The sequence below is a fragment of the Zeugodacus cucurbitae genome, chromosome 6, assembly GCF_028554725.1.
Source record: "Zeugodacus cucurbitae isolate PBARC_wt_2022May chromosome 6, idZeuCucr1.2, whole genome shotgun sequence".
In the NCBI taxonomy this organism is placed as follows: Eukaryota; Metazoa; Arthropoda; class Insecta; order Diptera; family Tephritidae; genus Zeugodacus; species Zeugodacus cucurbitae.
Window position 1 is genome coordinate 36499651 of NC_071671.1, and position 15353 is coordinate 36515003.

General features: G+C 36.0%; 1 protein-coding gene across 2 annotated transcripts in view; it reads right to left on the reverse strand.

The window, feature by feature from the left end:
• LOC105219129 (uncharacterized) overlaps window positions 1–15353 on the reverse strand; it is a 64719-nt gene that overhangs the window by 48405 nt on the left and 961 nt on the right. The window lies entirely within an intron of this gene.

The following is a 15353-nucleotide window of genomic DNA, read 5'->3' on the forward strand; positions in this document are numbered from 1 at the left end:
TCATCATTTCCATACCAACCTTCTCAGGGTGCCAAGGAATATGTGTACCTAATTTCATTAAGATATCTAAATCTTTACTCCAGTTATCGCTTGCACGGACAGACGGTCAGACGGACGGACGGACAGACATCCGGATTTCAACTCCACTTGTCATCCCGATCATTTATATATATATAACCCCATATCTAATTATTTTATTTCTGGGTGACACAACAAGAAAGGAACGGCTAAGTTCGGGTGTGACCGAGCATTTTATACTATCGCAATCTATTTTCTCGAATGCTTTATATTTCAACATTATACATAAGCTCATTACCTTTTTGAACGTGCTCAATTTTTTACATTATAAAAGAACAAAAAAATGTCATCCTGTTATGTTGGTCAACTCTCACTCACAAGTTGAAAACCAGAATACAGGGCAGAATAAATTCAAGATGTCTTAAGAAAAGAAAAAGCTTTAAAATTATATACAATTCGACTCATGTATTCGGCACAAAGTCCACTAGATAAAAAAGATGGGGTAATTCCTGAAGTTTCATTAATATATCAGAAGTTTAACTCAAGTTATCGCTTGTACGGATAGACGGTCAGACTGATTTTAACCTTACGTTGTGGGAGTATAAAAATGCTCAAATGTCAAGAAACAAATAAATTTGCGAATTGTCAATGAAAACGCATCGAAAACACAAAATGTCGATTAGAACGACTTTGGTTCCACAATCCACAAATTGTGTTTTCAATGTCAGTCCGAACGTAGTATAAGCGCGGTTAAATATTAAACAAACACAATGCTTATTGAAAACTTACATAGCACAGCGGGCATTAAATGATTCGACTGATTTCTAATAGTCTTGTAACCTCTTAACCCTCATTTGAATATACATTTACATATATTGAATTCAGTACAATAGGTCCATCAAGCTAAAGGAAGACTAGTACCCGTGTGCTTGCTTAAATGTAAAAAAAAAATACTTTTGTATGTGCACAGATATCTGAGAGTATTCTGTTTGGTCAAAACACATATGTTTATATGTTTATTAATTTCCGATTTTCAAGTCAATCTAATTTACGTGCAGTCAAAATTTCGAAATTCCGTAGTCATGATATATATCACCCGAAAGCTTTCTAATAACTTACTCAATATCATATCTGGATTGATGAATTAAACCATGCGAAATTAGATTAATTTTTCATTTTTCAGTATTTTATTGAGAGTTATACATATACATATAGCATATGCATATGTACAAGCTCCAACAAATATATAGCATATAAGTTTTGTTTGCAGCATATACAGGCAGCCGCCTTAGCCAACTACAACTCAATGGGTCGCTGGTTCAAATCCTAGTCAAAAAATCATGGCGAAATTTCGTATGAAATCCATCGGCATTTATCTTATGTAAGAGTATGGGTATGGGTTTTTTTACATAAGCACTAAGTTATCTTGCCAACTTCGGTATTTTTGTGGACGAGAATAAATATGTACCTAACCATTGTGTACATTAAGCACATCCTACGCTAAAGCTCTCAAACCACCACCCTCTCGACACTGTAGTTTTGTGTTTATGTTATCATAGAGTCGACAAAAGTTTCTGTGGTTTGGCAATGAGCAATGAGTTTTGTGGCCTCAACCACCAAATTTACATTAGTATCTTTGTACTGATTTGCGAGTATGTACACTGGTGTATGTTTCTATATAAGCATATTTTACGATCCCTACAGTTATTATACGATGTCATGACGATGATATGGATGCGGTTTTGACTTAGACGGGGATTCGACTGCAAATTTTATTCTATGGCATTTCGAAAGCAATGATTTTATATTACAAACATAGTACTTGACATTTAACCGAAACGTGGGAGTTGTGTACTAATCAAGTATAGGCAAGTAGGGCGGTCTTAATTCGAACTCAATTTTTAAAAACAAAATGAATGCGAATATTTTCTTCTTTCTATATTGGTGTACCTTCATTATCATTAGACTATTTTGGGTTTCCTGTGAGGAATCCAAATAAAACTGGGTTCTACATAAATGTTGTGTAACGCGTGTGAGACTGCTATTAGGCTGGACTTAACAAAATCCCAGACATCTGCCCTTTGCTCTAACCCTTACAATCAAGTACCAACACTCTACCCATGGTCTAAACTTGTCTTCGGCCAGCAGACTTATTCTACATAGAAATAGAAACTAAGCCAGGTAAAAATTAAATAGGGAATAGTTGTAGGTCCTCAAATACGTCAACTGATAAAGGGTAGGAGCTTTGAAAAAAACTGAATGGTCAGAAAAAACTCGTTTGGAATCGTTTTATAAACGTTGTCCGAAATTTTTTAGGAAACCATAAATCGGAAAATTACAAAAACTGAATAAATGAACTCACAATGCCAAATAAAGCTTTGGGGTGTATTGTGTCCTTGAATATACATATGCTGGACTCTCATCTGGATTTCTTTCTGGCAATTTGGGTACTGTGAGTAATGAACAAGGCGAGAAGTTCCATCAGGACATTTTCTTAATGGATAAGCGCTATCAAGAAAAATGGAGCGAGGTACCATTTGGAGTGTTTTAATCCATTCGTACAACATGCCCTAGCCAACGTAGCCGCTGTCTTTTTATTCGCTGAACTATGTCAATGCCATCGTATAAATCATACAGCTCATCGTTCCATCGTCTGCGGTATTCGCCGTTGCCAATGTTCTGAGGAACATAAATATTGCGCAAAATTTTCCCCTCGAAAACTCCTAGTGTCGTCTCATCTCATGTTGACATCGTCCAAGCTTCTGCACCATAAAGCAGGACGGGAATGATAAGCGACTTGTAGAGTTTGATTTTGGTTTGTCGAGAGAGGACTTTACTGTTCAATTGCCTACTCAGTCCAAAGTAGCACCTGTTGGCAAGAGTGATTCTGCGTTGGATTTCGAGGCTGACACTGTTGGTGTTGTTAATGCTGGTTCCCAAGTAGACGAAACTATTTGCAATCTACAGTGACGTGGAAGCCAAGACGCGAGTGCGCTGACTGTTTGTTTTATAACAGGAGTTATTTCATCTTGTCCTCATTTACCACCAGACCCAGACGCTTCGCTTCCTTATCAAGTGTTGGAAAAGCAGAACAAACCGCGCGGTTGTTGCTTCCGATGATATCAATATCATCGGCCTACGCCAGCAGCTGTACACTCTTATAGAAGATTGTACCTTCTCTATTTATCTCTGCAGCTCGTATTATTTTTTCCAGCAATAGACTGAAGAAGTCGCACGATAGTGAGCCACCCTGTCTGAAACCTCGTTTGGTATCGAACGGCTCGGAGAGGTTCTTCCCGATCATGACGGAGCTTTTGGTATTGCTCAACGTCAGTTTACATAGCCGTATTAGTTTCGTAGGGATACCAAATTCAGACATCGCGGCATAGAGGGAGCTCCTTTTCGTGCTATCGAAGGCAACTTGGTGAGTGTCGATTCTTCTCTTTCGGGTCTTTTCCAAGATTTTGCGCGTGGTGAATATCTGGTCCATGGTGGATTTTCCAGGTCTAAGGCCACACTGATAAGGTCCAATCAGTTCGTTGACGGTGGGCTTTAATCTTTCACACAATACGCTCGACAGGACTTTATTTGCGATATTGAGGAGACTGGCGCAGATTGTGGGGTCTCCCGTTTTATGGATTGGGCAGGCGCACTGAGATTCCAATCGTCAGGCATGCTTTCTTCCGACCATATTCTACAAAGAAGCTGATACATGGACCTTATTAGTTCTTCGCCATCGGCCCCCGCCGCTTTGTTGTTCTTCAAGCGGGTAATTGCTATTCGAATTTCTTCATGGTCAGGTAACGGAACATCGTCATCGATTGGGGAATCGGGTTCGCCATCTTCTGGCGTAGTACTTTCACTGCCATTCAGCAGGTCGAAGAAGTGTTCCCTCAATATCCCCAGTATGCTCTCGACATCCGTTACCAGATTACCTCCTCGGTCTCATCTTTTCATAAAATTTTCGAGCAGTACCCATGTCGGGCAGCTTTTCAAGCTTTTCATACTCATGCATTTCGGCTTTTATCTTTTTACGTCTGCAAATGCGTCTCGCTTCCCTTTTCAGCTCTCGATATCACTCCCACCCCGAACGTGTTGTGGTCGATCGCAACGTTGCGAGGTAGGCAGCCTGTTTTCTCTCCACTGCGGAACGACAATTCTCATCGTACCAACTGGTTTTTTGGCGTTGCCGGAGACCAATTGTTTCGGCAGCAGCGGTATGCAAAGAGTTTGAGATGCCGTTCCACACCTCCCTTATATCCAGATGGTGATGAGTGATCTCAGAGAGCAGGAGCAAGTCGAGTGGAAAATCGTTCAGCTGTCGGTTGTGATTGCAGCTTTTCGACGTCGAACCTTGCTTTTGTTTATTGGCGGGCGTTCTTTGCTGCACAGAGGCTAGTGCGTATCTTTGCTGCTACTAGATAATGGTCCGAGTCAATATTTGCTCCTCGGAGCGTACGCACGTCTAAAACACAGGAGACATGTCTTCCGTCTATCACAACGTGATCGATTTGATTGCTTGTATTACGATCGGGGGACAGCCACGTAGCTGTATGAATTTTCTTGAGCTGGACTCTGGTGCTACAGACAACCATATTCCGGGCCACATCGAAGTCGATCAGCCTCAGGCCGTTTGGCGATGTTTCGTCATGGAGGCTGAATTTTCCTACTGTTGTGCCAAAGACACCTTCCTAGCTTTAAAATCGCCAAGCACGATTTTAAAATCGTGGCGGGGGCGGCGCCCATAGGTGCATTCTAGGCGCTCATAGATAGCATTTTTGATCACATCGTCCTTCTCTTCCGTTGGGGCATGGACGCAAATCAGCGATATGTTGAAGAACTTCTCTTTGACGAATTGTGGCTAGACGTTCATCCCCCGGGGTGAATGCCAGGACTCGGCGACGAAGTCTCTCTCCCACCACAAATCCAACACCAAATTTGCGCTCCTTTATATGACCGCTGTAATAGATTTCACAAGGACCCACATTCTTCTGTCCATCGCACTTCTTGGATGGCGATAATGTCAGCCTTTTGACCAGTAGCCAGCTGGGCAGAGGCACCTTCCCAATTAAGGGTCCGGACATTCCAGTGGCATGCCTTCAAATCGTGATCCTTAAAACGTTTGCAGGGGTCGTCATCAAAAGTGGGGGTTCTCCTCCGAGGCTCTGTTTGGTCTTTCATTGGGGAGGTTTTTTATATAGTGGGTTCCAAACCCTACGCACAAACGCAGAAGCGGGCTTCGCCTTCTCAACTGTAGCTCGCCTTCAAACGGATGTCTGTTGACTACCCAGAGGATACTTGGTCTAAAACCGGATGACATTTTATTTTTTTTACCCGAATTTGACATGGTTGTTGCCATTGATTTAACCCTTACTTTTATTCAAAAATTCAAATTTTGAAATTCAAAAGTAAACAAATTTCAAACCAAAAAAAAATATTTTTTAAATGAATAAAAGAAAATGTCGAATACTTTCTGCTTATGTAAAACAACTCATGGAAGCAATTTACTAATGTTTTGTGCTCCAACTGACAAATTGTAAACAATTTTATCAATATATATTATATTGTTCAAAATAAAAAAGACGGGTTAATGTAAACAAATACATGAATTGTTTACTATTTTATTTTCAAAAACGGGTATGTCAAATACTTAGTTCACTTTGTTGAATACACTTTGGATGTCACAAGAAAATCTGATGTGATTTTTTTATTATACTCTCGCAACAAATGTTGCTAAAGAGAGTATTATAGTTTTGTTCACATAACGGTTGTTTGTAACACCCAAAACTAAACGAGTTAGATATAGGGTTATATATACCAAAGTGATCAGGGTGAAGAGTGGAGTTCAAATCCGAATGTCTGTCTGTCCGTCCGTCCGTCCGTCCGTCCGTCTGTGCAAGCTGTAACTTGAGTAAAAATTAATATATCTTGATGAAACTTGGCACACTTATTTCTTGGCACCATAGGAAGGTTGCTTTCGAAAATGAGCAAAATCGGACCACTGCCACACTAAGTTTTTTGTACATATCTCGCAAACCAATAGAGCTATATAAACCAAACTTTCTGTAGTCGTGTTTTTTAGCCACTTCCTAATACAGTCCAAAAATGAAAGAAATCGGATCATAACCACGCCCACCTCCCATACAAAAGTTAGGTTGAAAATTACTAAAAGTGGGTTAACTCACTAACGAAAAACGTCAGAAACACTAAATTTCACATAAGAAATGGCAGATGAAAGCTGCACTCAGATTTTTTTACAAAATGAAAATGGGCGTGGCGTCGCCCACTTATGGGTCAAAAACCATATCTCAGGAACTACTCGACCGATTTCAATGAAACTTGGTTTGTAATAGTTTCCTTACATCCCGATGATATGTTGTGAAAATAGGTCAAATCGCTTCACAACCACGCCTACTTCCTATATACCAGAACTTTGAAGATGATCTGAATCGTTTACTTTACAATATATAAAGTAAGTACTAGTGAAGATATCGGTGCAGAACTTTGCACAAACACTATGTTAATAGTGTGGCAGCCCCATTCTAAAAATCGCCGAAATCGGACTATAGGTTTTTAAGGCCCCATATATCGAACACGAGGACCTCGGTACTTCTAACCTAATATAATGGTTTCCAACTTTCAATGGACATTATACAATATATATGACGAATATGTCGGTCATATTGTGTATTATATAATATAAATAAAGTTAAATAAATAAATTGCGAGAGTATAAAATGTTCGGTTACACCCGAACTTAGCCCTTCCTTACTTGTTCACATTATAGTTTAGTAATCATAGCACATTCAAAATTTGATAATTTTCATGAGACAAAAAAGCTTCAAATTTGTTAACCGGTGTTATCGCTTAAATTTACGATTCGATATTTACAGTATAAAGTCAAGTAAAAAAAAACATTCATATTTGAAAACTATAAAATAAAAACAAGTATGAACGTTGAGTTAAAGCATTTGTTGGTGGTATCGATGTTATCATTTTATACGTACCTACATATGTATGTGTGTATGTGTAAATATTCCTGAATTTGTAAAGTTCAAAAGCTTTAAACAGAAACATAATATGTACATACATATATGTTACAAGTGGTGAGGGGGAAAAATTCTAAAATGTGTGTCAATATTATTGATTGAGTAGGCGTTATTTTGCTGCGAAAGCAAACAACTTCCATTTTAACCCCCACCATCAGAGGGGCTGTGAGGGAAAGCCGGAAGCTTAATGCAGAGACAGTGCGTATATTTATTGAGTTCATGTGATATAGTTTTAGGCATGTACATACATACTTATTTTAATGTGGGTAATTAGCTATGAAAGTTAACAACAGCCTCCACCTAATGGAATGGAATAATCCTTTCTTATCCAAATAATAATAAAATTTTTGTAGCCCTCACAAGAAGACATAATTAAAACAAGTAAGGAAAGGCTAAGTTCGGGTGCAACCGAACATTTTATACTCTCGCAATTTATTGAAGAAATTTTATTAAGATAACATTCAAATTAACCCATAAATTCGGCATAAAGTTTAATAGAATAACGAAAATCGTCATATATAGTATATGAGGGCTGAGGTAATTCCTGAACCGATTTCATTCATTTTCACCAGCAGGGTACACTATATCCAAGACGATACCCTCACTTAATTTTGCTAAGATAGCTCACATATTAACCAATACATATATGCGAAATAAAGCTCACCATATTTTTGAAAAGCCTATAATTAGGTATAATTTGAGCTAGGAGAAGATACTTTTGAAAAACCTACAATGAGGTATATGGAGATGTTATGACCTGATTTTAATAATTTTTGGAAAAGAGACACACTATTAGAAGAAAACAATTTCCTCTGAATTAAGTTGAGATATCTGAGAGATTTACCTATATTTTCGGTTAAAATGTATCCTTAGGCGCTGAGTTCAACATGTTCGATATCTGGGGCATTGAAAAGTTATGATCCGTTTTCGACAATTTTTTCGCAAGTGAAGCCAGAGAGGATATGCACTATTTGTGTAAAGTTTTATTCCGCTATCTTCATTGGTTCCTTATGTTTGCATTATAAAGTGAAGGAATAAGATGGAATTAAAAATTGAGTTATAAGGAAAGTAGTCGTGGTTGTAAACCGATTTCGCCCATTTTTTGTCCGTGTTATCAGGGTGTCAAGAAAATATTATATACCGAATTTCATTCGAATCGGTCGAGTAGTTCCTGAGATATGGTTTTTGACCCATAAGTGGGCGATGCCACGCCCATTTTCCATTTTGTAAAAAAATCTGAGTACAGCTCCCTTCTGCAAAATTTAGTGTTGCTGATGTTTTTCGTTAGTTAGTTAACCCGCTTTTAGTAATTTTCAACCTAACCTTTGGGATGGGAGGTCGGCGTGGTTATTATCCGATTTCAACTATTTTCATGGTGTGTGGTGGGGTACATAAGAGAACCGACTGCAAAAAGTTTGGTTTATATAGCTTTATTGATTTGCAAGTTAAATACCAATAACCGATTTGTGGGCGGGGCCACGCCAAGATATTCGTCAAGATATCTTAATTTTTACTCAAGTTACAGCTTGCACAGACGGACAGACGGACGGACGGACAGACATCCGGATTTCAAATCTACTCGTCACCCTGATTACTTTGGAATATATGACTCTATATCTAACTCGCTTAGTTTTGGGTGTTACAAACAACCGTTATGTGAACAAAACTATAATACTCTCTAGCAACTTTGTTGTTGCGAGAGTATAACAAGTAAGGAAGGGCTAAGTTCGGGTGTCACCGAACATTTTATACTCTCGCAATTTATTTAATTGTATTAATATAACAATTTGACTCACATATTCGACATATATATGGTATAAAGTCCATTGAAAGTTGGAATCCGTAATATTAGTTATATGGGAGATAGGAAAGTTATGTCCCGATTTCCCTTATTTTTGGCAGGGCGATGCACTCTTTAAATGCAACATTTTTGCAATGTTCTGTTCCGATATCTTCACAACTTTACTTTACATATTGTAAAATACTACTGGACTATTTTCACAACATATCTTTGGGAAGCTAGAGAGATATTATGAACCGTATTTCATTGAAATTGGTAGAGTAGTTTCGGAGTTATGGTTTTTGACCCATAAGTGGGCTGAACCACGCACATTTAAAATGTTGTATACCATTTTGAGTGCAGCTCTTGTGCACCAATTTTATAATGAAATTTAAGGTTTCTGGTGGTTTTACTAAATTATAGCATTTTTAGTAGTTTTCAACATAACCTTTGTATGGGAGGTGGACGTGGTTATAATCCGATTTCCAAATTTTTGGACTGTATAAGGTAGTACCTAAAAGAAACGACTATAGAAAGTTTCCTTGACATAGCTTTAGTAGCTTACGAGATATGTAGAAAAAACTTAGTACGGGGAAAAACTTAGTAGAGCAAAATTTCATACCAAATTTTACTTCAATAGCTTAATTTATGGCTTAGTTATAGCTCTTTATACGTTTTCGGTTATTGCCATTTTGTGGGCGTGGCGGTGATCCGATTACGCCCATCTTCGAACTTAACCTTCTAATAGTGCTTAGAAATACGTCTTCCAAGTTTCATCAAGATATCTCAACTTTTACTCAAGTTACAGATTGCACGGACGAACGGACAGACAGGCATCCGGATTTGAACTTTCGTCACCCTGATCATTTTGATATAAATATATAACCCTATATCTAACTCGTTTCGTTTTAGGACTTACAACCAACCATTATGTGAACAAAACTATAATGCTCTCTTTAGCAACTTTGTTGCGAGAGTATAATAAGTATAAACAAATCAGAACACTTAACGTTATGCTCAAATATGCTGAATATGCTATTATTGTAATTTACACTTTCCTTGTTCTAAATTCAGCTTCAGCATGAAATAGCTTTAAGAAAATAAAAAGTAATGTATAATAGTAACTTTGAAATAAAGATAGGCCATTGGCAATCCAACCGACACGACGTGTTTTATTTCTCTTCGCGTTCGCAGATAGAAAAATATATTTTTTTACAAATTAACGCGATACGGGAATTAATTTGTACAAAGAACACGCAAAACTGTATGTGGCAAAGCGGCTTTGGCGGTAATACTTTGTGTCTTAAATTGAAGAGATTTTGCCCTCACTTACTTAAGTAGTTTGTTATGCACTGAACCACATCTCATTATAATATTGTAATATATTAAATCGTAATAAAAAGATAACTTAAGAACTAGGAGAACTTCGCAACAATTCGACTCAAAAATTTAGCCTATTAGAATTAGACATAAATATAATCAATATTAATGCTATCGCTTTGGAAAGAATTGAAGAAAATATATCATTTTATTTCCTGAACACACGTTAACTTTATTAACGTGTTTTGGGTCAATTTGACCCACTTATAAAAACTCCACTAATAACACTATTTTATTGAAAGAGTTCATATTTTTTTATTTGAATGAAGTTAAGTGTATGTTAATTGTAGAAAATAGTTGAGATATGTATGTTTTAACGGCAATTTTCACAAACTAAGCTGCTGTGTTCCTTGCAAACAAATTTTTGGCACGTACTACAAACAGCTGATTACACTGGATTACACATTTGAATTTGTTTTTTGTTCCACGGATGCCACTATCCAATTTGTATGTGAAATGGCTCGCTGATTTCGAAAATCGAGTTAATTTTTTTATTATGGATACGTTTTTGAGATATTTGCAATTTACCGTTATTCGACCAAAAACAAAAGATGTCTTCATTTAATCATGTATATCTCACTGACCAGTTGAGTAATCTTACTGCAAATTATAGAAAATAAAAGTGAATGAAATTTCCTAAAAATATTGCCTACATCATTTTTCCATAGGCCTTATAATTTCTGAGAAATTGATTAATCACTTCGAGTTTTTAAATTTTTTTATGAAAAAATTAAAAAAAAAACAAGTAAGGAAGGGCTAAGTTCGGGTGTAACCGAACATTTTATACTCTCGCAATTTATTTATTTAACTTTATTTATATTACACAATTTGACCCACATATTCGTTATACAGTTGATCTCCTTTTTGCACGGTTAACTGGGACAGTAAATTACTCGTGTAAAAAAACCGTGCAAAAAAAAATCAAATTTTTATATGAAACTCACTATTGGGACCAATTTAAGAAAAAAATCGTGCAAAAAATAGAAAACGTGTAAAAAAGATCTAATTTTACATGAAAATCTACCTATTCGTACAGATAATTTACACTGTTGTTGTTGTTGTTATAGACTTTTCTGGTATTATATGTATGTACATATTACCGTTAGAAGGAACAAACAACAACTATTCTGGGAATGGTAAAAAAATAATAATTTTCAAAGTTCCGTCATTAATCGCTGTGTCTTCTTTTTTCTTACTTCTTCATATAGCTTCATTTATTTGTTTACGTATTGAAATTGTTGCAAACTTTTCACTAGCTTTCGAATCTATAATTTGTATTTTTTAGTTTAAACCTAATTTAGAATTTATTACATTCTATTAACGGAATTGGATTTGTGACGTATTGACGGATGGAATTTTGATTTTATTGCAAAAAAGTATACAATTAAAATAAAAAATCCGTGTTAAAAAAATAAAACCGTGTAAAAATGGTAACTGGGAAGTGTTCAAAAACACCGTGTAAAAAAAACCGTGCAAAATAAAACCGTGTAAAAAGGAGATCAACTGTATATATTGTATAAAGTCCATTGAAAGTTGGAAACCCTAATATTAGGTTAGAAGCACCGAGGTCCTCGTGTTCGATATATGGGCCCTTAAAACCTATGGTCCGATTTCGACGATTTTTAGAATGGGGCTGCCACACTATTAACGTAGTATTTGTGCAAAGTTCTACACCGATATCTTCACTAGTACTTACTTTATATATTCTAAAGTAAACGATTCAGATTGTCTTCAAAGTTCTGGTATATAGGAAGTAGGCGTGGTTGTGAAGCGATTTGGCCTATTTTCACAAAATATCATTGGGATGTACGAAACCTATTACAAACCAAGTTTCATTGAAATCGGTCGAGTAGTTCCTGAGATATGCTTTATGACCCATAAGTGGGCGACGCCACGCCCATTTTCCATTTTGTAAAAAAATATGAGTGCAGCTTTCATCTGCCATTTCTTATGTGAAATTTAGTGTTTCTGACGTTTTTTGCTAGTGAGTTAACCCACTTTTAGTAATTTTCAACCTAACTTTTGTATGGGAGGTGGGCGTGGTTATTATCCGATTTCTTTCATTTTTGGACTGTATTAGGAAGTGGCTAAAAAAACGACTTATTACTTAGTTGAATATACATATGTACATATGGAGCACCATTTCATACTGTGTTTTATGACATACATATGTATGTACATCTAATATATAAAATTCTCGTGTCACGGTGTACGTTATTGAACTCCTCTGAAACCGCTCGACCGATTTTCGTGAATCTTAGCGTGCATATCGGCTAGGGTGGAGAATCGTACAACATACATATATTTTTCATCCTACTAAATGTTAAGGGTGGTCCACCCCTAAATTTTTTTAACTTTCCGCGAAGAAAATTAAAAATTTTCTAAAGTCGGGAAGTTATTGGTTTTTAAAGTTCAAACCGATCTGGCTAATTTTAGTCTTGAAATATTCGTGGAAGGCCAGAAAAAGATTAGAAAGTGAGTAAATATGGAAAAATTGCGAGGAAGATATCAATAAGAGAATTTTATTCGAGTTGACAAGAAAAATATAAAAAGAGAAAACAAAAAAATAATATTTTGAAGGTTGTCATTGTTGCTTTGTTAAACTATTTTTGTTATTGTTCAATTGTATAAGGTTGTGTCGATAGCCCAAAACAATTTGTAACAAATAAGGAAAGGCTAAGTTTGGGTCAAACCGAACGTTTTATACTCTCGCAATTTATTGATGTAATTTTATTAAGATAACACACAATTCGACCTATATTTTCGGCATAATGTCCATTAGAAAATCATCATATATAGTATATGAGGGCTGATGTAATTCCAGAACCAATTTCACTCATTTTCACCAAGGTTCCAAGGTTTCCAAGGTTAACGGGAATACGCACCTGTTAGTAGGCAAACAAACGGCACATTGAATGAAACACCAGTCGGCAAAATCGCCAAAAATAGCGCTATAACGAAGATTTTCCAAATATTCAAGAAGTCGCACAGGACTTTAAAAGATCTTCCTTGTCGATAAACGTTTTTGGTGGAGCCAGGTTTCTGTTAACAGGTGATTTACGCCAGACTCTTCCAATTATTCCTGGATCAACTATTACTGACGGGCTAATCGCATGCCTAAAGTCATTTAATTTGTGGTTATGTGTCGCCAATTAACAACTAACATATGAGTGTTTTTGCAACAATATCAAATTGCGATTGTAGAAGCAGTTGGAAATGGAAGGGTCGCAGTTGACACCTCGATGGATTAATAGCATTTCCAACAGATTTCTGTCACTTCACTGACTTGAAAGAGAAGTTTTCCTGACATGAAACCTCAATATGATAACCATAAATGACTGATTGAATGACCTATATTGGTGGTAAAAAAAAAACAAAGATATCGATGATCTTATGCGACAATTTAGAATTTCGGTCCAGGAGAGTTGACACAGCTACAAACCAGGATGACGTAGTCAATTATACCAAACTATTTAAAGTTGCCTGTACTATCACCACTCACTTTGCAATTAAAAGTAGTGTGAGTTGTCATCAAGCTGCGTAACATAAATCGACCTCGAGTAATCAATATCGTCGCCGAAGCCAAGATTGGACCAACTTAATTTAATGTATACCTTAGCCACAACAACGTGTGGCCGGGTCTGCTAGTACATATATAAAAATTAATTGCTGTTCGTTAGTCTCGTTAAAACTCGAGAACGGCTGAACGGATTTTTCTTATCTTGGTCTTGAAATGTTCGTGGGGGTCTAGGGAAGATTTAAAAGGTAAAAATAATTGCCGGTAAAACCCCAACAGCCCTTTTCTTTTTCCCATACACACGTTTTCTAAATAATATGTACATATGTATGTATTTATGTATGTATGTATATATGTCTGTAAATACATATAAATGATTTATTGTTCGCTAGTCTCGCTAAAAGTCGAGAATAGCAGAACAGTAAGCAAATATGGAAAAATTGCCAAAGAAAAAGAATGATAAGAAAATTTTATTAGTTGACAACAAAAATAAAAAAAATAATAAAAATATTTTAAACTTTGTCATTGTTGCTTTGTAATGAAATTTTTTTAAATCATTTATATTGAAATATTTTGATAATAGCAAAGTGTTTTCAACAAAGTGAACTAAGTATATGACACATAATTTTTTTGACACGAATTTGGCATGTTTGTTGCCATTGATTCAACCCTTACATTTATTCAAAAATTCAAAAGTAAACAAATTTCAACCAAAAAAAAATATATTTTTTAAATGAATAAAAGAAAATGTCGAATACTTTCTGCTTATGCAAAACAACTCATGGAAGCAATTTACTAATGTTTTGTGCTCCAACTGACAAATTGTAAACAATTTTATCAATATATATTATATTGTTCAAAATAAAAAAGACGGGTTAATGTAAAAAAATACATTAATTGTTTACCATTTTATTGTCAAAAACGGGTATTTCAAATACTTAGTTCACTTTGTTGAATACACTTTGGATAATAGTAATTTATTTGAATCATGATTCAATAATATAAGGGGTGTCGATAGCCGAAAAATACAATGTGAAAAGTCTTTTAATTCATAATGTAAAAATTGGCAATTTTGATTGGTCAATGATGCAAACAGAGGACTATTTTTTCTTGATGTGGTCGGCGGAACTGGAAAACGTTCCTGAAATCATTGATGTTGGCAACAATACGATTTTAAAATTACATTGCGTTGGCTCTCGAATCTACTTGAATTGCTGAAGTTGGAAGAACGGCACATACGGCACTGATGCAAACAAACGTAAACATGCAAATAACTGAAACAACAATCAGCGATGGCAAAAGTATTGAAGAATTGTAAATGGATAGTATGAGATGAGTGCAATTATCTAGAAGCACTTGACAGAACAATAAAAGATCTGTGGAATAATAATCGTCGCTTTGGTGGCGTAATGATATTGTTATCAGGTGATTTTTAACAAACACTTCCTGTTATTTCGAAATCAACAGCGCCGGATGGGTTGAACGCATGTCTCAAGTCATTGTATTTGTGGCGGTACGTGAAAATCATACGATTGACTATGAATATGCAAGTGTTCCTGCAACAGGATAGCACCACAGAAGAAAACATGAATTGAAACATGCTAAGATT